An 8,137-nucleotide genomic window follows, 5' to 3' on the forward strand; every position below is an offset into this window, starting at 1 on the left:
CCCGTCCGCTCCTGGCTAACAGTCACTGGGCCCCAGTCCCGACCCGGGGGGAGGGGCGGGCATCCCCGGCCTTACTCAGCGAGGGCCCGGCGGGCGGGAGCAGCGGGGCTGGCAGGACGCTAGCGACGCACCCTCGCCGGTTTGAACGGCCGCGCCGGGCCGAGTGCTACCTCGGGGCCCCTCGGGGCGGCGTGAGGCGAGCTCCGCGCGGAGGAGCCTCGTAACGGCCCCGCAGCGGCGCCGCCCCCGCGCGGCCCGGCCCTCTCCCCCGCCGGCGAGCCTCTGACGGCGGAGGAGGTCTCCCCGGGCAGCCTGAACCGGCTTCCTCAGGTGGTCTGGCCGCTGACTGGGGTCACTTGGCCTTTTGATAGTGACCAGGGCCGACTTCTGAAGGTCTGGGAGGTACATAACCACTTGGGAATTTACCTATTTGAGAAGTAGCCAAGGATGTGTGTTTATCTCTTTTGCCTACCCCTTAAGTGTGAAAACACACACACACAGCCCTTGAACGTTTTAAAGCTCTGTAGGACAGATTTGCGTCAGTTCTCGAGTCTGTTTTTGAGCGACATGAGGTGTACCTTCTGTGGGATAGAACGACCACTGGGTGAGAAAGCCATGCCTGTGCTGAACGATTCCGACAGATCTGAAAGGGATGGCCCTGACAGGAAAGAGAAAGGGGTTGCTCAGGTCTGGCAACGCGGGCGGGCGGTTAACAGGAATAGGGCACTGTGAACACAGCTAGGAAAAAGTGACGAGAGAAAGTTGGAGGGGAATTGAAAACGGTCTGTGCCTTGCAGACAGGATTTTGCATTTTCTTCCAAATGTTAGGGAAAGTGAGGTTTAGTGCTGGCGAGCAATAGGGTATGATTTACCAGGAAAGTGGTACCAGAAAATTGCTCTATTTCCAAGGGCTACTGTCCCTGCTTAGGAGGCAATTTCACAACAATGGTGACTGATTGTAAGGTCTTTATGAGATACCTTCCTTCAAGGAGCCCAGCAGGATACCTGTTACTTTGGAGTGCCTTTTGTTATAGCCGAAGGGACTCCTCTTTGTAGAACTGTACATCGGCTCCCTGCAGGTTCCCTTAGCTGTGGTGCTGATTTTGATTGCTGGCCCTATTAGACTATTCTTCACCCTGCATGATTGGTAAAGCACACTTCTGAGTGTGTCCGTGGTGGTGCCTCCCGAAACAAATGGATTGCTCTCTCCATAGATTCATTACAGGATTGACTGCATTATTCGATGGTCATGAAAGGGAGGTGAGGCCTGCTGGGAGCAAGCTGCCCATGGGGGTGCCTTCAGGTGATAGCTCTTGCCCTGCCTCCCCCCCCCCCCCCCATCCCTTTTCTTCCTGGAAGGTTGTTGGGAACTCTTTCACAGTACACTTCTGGTCATGACTGACTGACACCTATGAAACCACCTTTCTTCCCCTTTGGTTTTACTCCCAGACAAAAGTGACTGATTTGGCCACTTCCCATTAGTAACCAGAATACTCCTGTGGTATCATACTACCCCACAGATTTTGTCCTTCTCATCTGGTGACAGAAGTAAGACAGTACAATCGCTGCACTTACAATGTGCCATTACCTGATGTGCCCAGAAGACTTGTGACACTGCAATCTGCAGTCGGCTGTAAACTAAGCATCTTATTAACACTGGTACTGACACCAAAGAAGGCGGAGTTACAGTTGGTTTAAGTTAAAAGCAGTGATTCTCAATCTCCCTAATTCCTTTAACATAGTTCCTCATGATGTGCTGACCTCCAACCATAGAATTATTTCCATTGCTACCTCATAACTAATTTTGCTACTGTTATGAATCCTAGTGTAAATATTTTTGGAGACAGGTTTTCCAAAGGGGGCATAGCCTTCAGGTTGAGAACACTGCTGCTGTAAAGTTAAGGACTGACAGACAGTGACACCATTCTCATCCCAGAGCAGAGAAACTACGGAGCTCTACTGGTAAGATCACTGCAACTGCGAATGTCCCATACAGCCATTGCTAGTAGTATTGCCTGTCAGCTTGGTAAGGTTCAGAGTCACCTAGGAGTGAGACGTCTGCATGCCTGTGAGAGAGTGTCTAGACTGGGTTAGCTGAGGTGGGGAAGTAAATGTGGGTTGACTCCAGTCTACACGCTGGGAACCCAAGCTGAACAAAAGGGAGAAAACTGGCTGGGTTCCAGTGTCCATCTTTCTCTGTTCCCGACTATGGATTTAATGTGACTGGCTGCCTCAGGTATTTTGTTGCAGCCTTAAGAGTAATTAGTACATGGGGAAATCACTACAAGCTGTTCCAGTGAGCAATGAAATAAGGACCGAAGTATAAAGGGACATGTTGAAGTGTTTAATAATTTAATGTCACAATTTTATGTATAAAAGCACTTATCGACAGTGTTTTAGTAACTAAAACTAGAAAAAAAGTATCCTTTACTACACAGACTATTCAAGACAACAGTTGGCTGTCATGTTCAGTCAGTCTGACTTTAAGACATCAGATCATAAAATGAGGCTACTGGAATGTGCTGGCTCCTCTAGCCCCCTGTAGTCTTGCAAGAGACAGGCAAGAGTATCATTACATTGCGTCATTAGGTATAGTTCCTAATGCCAGTGGCTAGTTATCTTGTACTGGTGAGGATCTACTGTGTCATGTAGAGCAATCAGGCTTTCGTCTCACACCAAGTTACTGGAAGCAGTATGCACATAGAGATCAGGGAGCCCCTGGGATCAGAGCTGCCTCACTCCTCAGGAGTCCTCCTCGAAGTGTTCTAATATGTCCCCTTATTATAAAGACAGTCTTCCCACAACCCCAGCTTAGGATGCTGTATCCCAGCTTCACCATACCAGCCTGTCCCCTCCCTTATTCCAGAGTCCATGACAAGAGCCACTGAACTGAGACCTCGGGACTGACACGAATAGCTAGGCTGGTTTCCAAGTGATTGAAACTGAAAGGGGAAGGGTTCATACTCAAAATCCGTGTCTGACAGCCAAGGAAAGTTTCAATCCTGAAACAAAGATGAGTTAGATTACTTTCTTACTGTACTTTTGAGGAAGAATCTGGTCCAAGGGAAAACTTGAATGTCCAGAGATCTTGCTTCTTGCTGAGGAAATGCAGCCTTTACTCTCTTCCTCTTGTTGACCCAACGTGGTGGGTGCTCACCACCATCTTCTGCTGCTGCCCTTGTTTTCTGTTCTTTATCATACTGTTAGAGACTGAGCATTGTCAGTCATCATTTGGCTACAACCGTAGCTGATCAAAATGGACCTATTCAAAGATTGCTGAATTTGAGGTTAAGTTTAGTAAGTGAATGATTTTTCTACTGCTGACAATGGATTATATGTTTGTGGTGGCAAGTGAGATAGCATGTTGACATTAAGAAGTACTACACTGGTGAGTGAGTGCACACCCTCACACATGCACACACAACCGAGTATGCTCACACACACACACTTCTTGTCACAGCATACAGTGCGAGGACATCTTGCGTCAGGTCTTTCCTTCTACCATGTGGGTCCTCGGGATTGAATTTAGGTTGTTAGGTTTGGCAATAAGTGCCTTTGCCCACAAGAGCATCCAACTAGCACAGGAAGATGTTTTTATTAGAACTTTATTTTTTGTTTTATAGAACTCTTGTACTGGGAGAGAGCTCTTCTCACTTTTGAGGAACTCCTTTCTCACTTCTGGTCCCCAATCTAACAAACAATCAAACAAGAACTCCTCTAACTGACAGAGAAGTGGGGTTTTGACTTGAGCTGCTCAATTAGATAGAAGCTGTGTAGTCCCGACTGTCCTGAAACTCACTATGTAGACCTGGCTGTCCTGGAACTTAACACTGTAGACCATGCTGGCCTCAAACTCAGAGATCTACCTGCCTCTACCTCTGGAGCGGTGGGATTAAAGGTGTGTACTATCACTGCCCACCCTCTCAATTCTAAATTTATTTTAATATGCTTGTTGAAGATGGATATAGACAATTATCACAAGGTTAGATTTCTGTTAGTTCAGAACATCGAATATGCTGAAATAAAGTGTTCTTCTTACAGTATGTTCCCCCATAAACAAGAAGGCCTTGTTAGAATTACCACCTTCTGTAGCACAGGTGGCTTTTCCAGCCCACTGCAGGAGTCTGGTGCACAGTAGTGAAGTCTCCAAGTTAACCAAACTGAAACACTATTTGTTTGGTGCAGCATGCAAGAAGTGGAGATAAAGCTGACATGAGGACATGCATCTGTCATCATCCAAAATAGGAGAATCACCTGAATCCAGAAGTCAGGGCTACACTGGGTAACATAGCAAGACCTTGTCTAGAAAAGCGAACAAACAAAAAATATGACTTGACATATAACTGGAATGAGCTAAAACCGGTTGCTAATGGTTTGTCTAAAGGGCCAACACTTTGGAAGGAATGAGGCAGGGTTGGAAAACGTGATGAGGAAGCCTGTGAAAGAGGTATATGGGAGTTTTCTGAATGGGTACACACTGCAAAAATGTTTTCTAGCTGAATACACACAATACCCACTGCAGAGGGGACTGTTAATTATTAGGCAGACACACACCAAAGCACACTGGACAGATGATGCTCGGTGTCTTTGTCCAGCATCTCCCTGCTGAATCAATGGACCTTTAAGCCAAACAGCCATGGGAGTCAGGAAGGAGGCTATACATGTGCTCAGCAACGTGGACTTTCCCTTAGCAGGGGTCACCTTGGCAACAGCACTGCCAAGGGCTTAATCTGTCAAGAGCAGAGAACAGCATTGAGTCTCTACCATGGCACCATTCCCAGGGGCGACAAGCTAGCCATCTGGTGGCAGGTTGATTATACTGGATCTCTTCCATCATGGAAGGAACAAAGATTCACCGCGATTGCAATGATCACATATTCTGGAAACGGTTTAGCTTTTACTGCTCATGAGGTCTCTGCCAGCTCCACTAACTGTGAACTCACAAAATGACTTATCTACCATCAGCATGTTCTAGTCAACATCACCTCTGATCAGAGAACTCATTTCATAGCAAGGGAATTAATTGGGTTGGCTACACACACCACTGGGAAGCAGCTGGCTTAAATGGATGGTGAAATGACTTATGAGAAACTTAGCATGGTCCCAGCTGGAGACCTTGGAAAAATGGGTTTCTGGTTTCAAGACATATCACACTATCTCATAAAAAAAAAAAAAAAAAAAAAAAAGCAATGAATGTTTGAGTCAAGATGTGGCAGTGACTGGCTTTTCTTATAGTGTCATCTAATAAGCTCTTAATTTTCTTCTTTGCTTGGGAACCTTGACTGCTGTGGGTTCAGAAAACAAGCCCAGGGGAGAAGGCTTCTATCAGGTGATGCAACACTGATTACGTGAAGGCAGCAAGACTGCCACCTGGCTATTTTAGGTTCTTTACACAATGAACGTAAAAGAAAAATCAGGAACTAACGTACCAGATGATGTGGTTTATCCCAATTTCAAAGAGGAAGTTTTCTCGGTTCTTTGTGATGAAGGCATAGAGGATTTAAAAGACAGTCTGTATCCAGGACGTCACATTACTGCCACCAGTGTTAGTCAGTGAAAAATGGCAACAACCGTAAGGTGAAAATCTGAGGACCTCGCCCTTTCACAACTGATTTGGGCCACATCACCAGAATGTGCTGAGCATCAAAAGGATGCTCAGCAGCTGAAGTTCTGGTGGAGGGCAGGGAAATACAGACTGATTAGAAGAAAAAGCATGAATATCAATTGCCTCCCACGATAATAGCTGTAGAAACAAAGGCCTCGGTGTCTATGTTAATCTGCTATTGGTTTTCTCTGTGTCTGTCTGCATTATTTCACCTCTATGTTCAAGTTGCTCATTGTACTAATTTTGCTAAAGTTGCAATAATAATGTGCCACACAGTCAGTGGCTTAGAAAAAAAAATGTTCTCTCTCCTAATTCTGGAAGCCAGAATCTGAAATCAAGGTGCCAGCAGAGTTGGCTCCTTTCAGAAGGCTCTGGAGAGAATATGTTACATGCCTTTCTTCTATATTCTGTGGGCCACCTGGCAATCCTTGGCATTTCTTGGTTTGTGATATACCATTCTTAACTCATCCTCCCCCCATCTCTGCCTTTTTTTTCCTCATTCCCCTCCCCCCAGAATGCTTTCTTAAAAAGATAGCAGTCATTCGCTCAAGGACCAGCCTATTACTCCAGGGTCATCTCACCTCAAGATTTCATTCCAGTCTCAGAGTTCCTGTTTCTAAATAAGGTTCTCTGGGTTAAGATGTCAATGTATTTGTTTAAAAGTTTTATTTGTTTATTGAGGCATCATTCATATTTGACTTAATCATGGTTGGGTGTGGGTTTGTTCAGAAATGAATGTAAACATTGCTACAATTAGCTTTTTTATGTTTTCTGGGACACAGTCTTATGTAGCCCAGGCTGACCTCACACTTACTATGTAAATCAGAATAACCTAGAATTCCAAACCCTCCTACCTCTGCCTCCTAGTGCTGGGGTCATACCTGACTTTTAATCTTTGTTTTCATTGATTATGTTAATTTGATTGGATTTCAGAAGGAGAAGGGGGTAAATACTTGTTGCTAAGCCAAAAAATGCAGTTGAATATTTTTACAAATAAATTAAAATATTAATTATTAGCCCTACCTCTATTAACTTCAGACAAAATCATAAAAAGATTAATATTAAAAATGAGAAATTGAAAAATGAATATCAGAGTAGATAGACCAGTAGTCTTCTCTGAAAAAAATCTAGTGAAAAAGTTAATTTATTTATTTAAAAAAAGCAAAAGCAAAGTCTGAGATTTTCTGAATTAATCCCACTAGGAAAGAAAGAAAAAAACCTTAAAAAGAAGAAAAATATGAACCAAATATAAATTCATGAAATAGTAAAACAGAATGAAGATTTTGTTGATTTTTTTTTATAAAAAGCAATAAAACAGTCAATGCCTGAGAGAGGCTGACCAAGAAAAACGAGATAAAACCCAAGTAAGGCCAATTAAGGATGAAAAAGGAGGCCCTGCTAACTTCAGATATGACAAGGACTAAACAGATAAAAAGGAACACTGTGAACAACTTCATGCCAATAAATGTGAACATTTTGAGGAAATAATAAAGAATAAGATAGCAAATGTGGCTGTGAAAGGAAGGAACAGAACTCTGGATTCTTATAGCTGACCACTAAGTGCACTATTGACAACTTCTAAAATGCTGAGGGCAGGAGATAGAATCTTTTTGTAAAAACAAATACTGAAGAGAGAATAGGGAATTATAAGGTAAACTAAGAAGAGAAAAGAACCATGAAAAGGAATGAGGACTGGAAAGCATTCATACTCTGCCAGTATCGGCTAGCCTGGAGATTTCAAACCATCATTTTTATTTCCTCCTTAAACCTTAAATGCAATTGTCCAGAGATTGCACAAAGCAGGAAGCTGAACTGAAGGGCTTCCTGATGAGCTGCGACATAAAAGGGCTGTGTCCTGAGCTAAGATAACTGGAAGTGAGCACACTCCTGGTGCTTGCTTCTAGAACTCTAGAGGGCAGGGAATCTCTTTCAACTTAGAGTAAGGAGGTCTCAGATCTCTAAAGGAAGGTAAGTTTCTATTAGGCTTCAGATGTCTCCTATGAAGGCATTTTCAAGCTTTACTGTTGATGTATAATCAGATTTTCAACAGATAGTTGAGGATACACAGCGATTTGAGGCAAAACCAGTAGAAATGCCAAATAAGGGCCAGGAAGATGGCTTTGTGAGCAAAGTGCTTGCCACATAAGAATGAAGACCTGTGTTTGGGTCTGCAGCATTTACCTTGAAAGACTGAGAGCAATGACACAATTGCAGCTCTTACAGGCTCAAGATAGATGGGTCCCTGAGACTTGCTGCCCATAGAGTCTAGTAGAGACAGCAAGGTCTGGTTTCCGTGAGAGACTTTGTCTCAAAGAAGCTGGAGAGTGATAAAGGAAACATCTGACATCAAACTCCGGCCTCCACATATACTTGCAAAGACGAGTACACTTGTACATACACACAGGCACAGAACACCTCACTCGTATGCATGTGCATGGGTGGGCACACACACACATGCACAAACACACCAACAGACAACAGAAGTGTTTAATGGACAGGTAAAAGCATACCCCAAAGCAAGAAAAGTTTATG

Source organism: Meriones unguiculatus, chromosome 20 (assembly GCF_030254825.1).
Source record: "Meriones unguiculatus strain TT.TT164.6M chromosome 20, Bangor_MerUng_6.1, whole genome shotgun sequence".
Lineage (NCBI taxonomy): Eukaryota > Metazoa > Chordata > Mammalia > Rodentia > Muridae > Meriones > Meriones unguiculatus.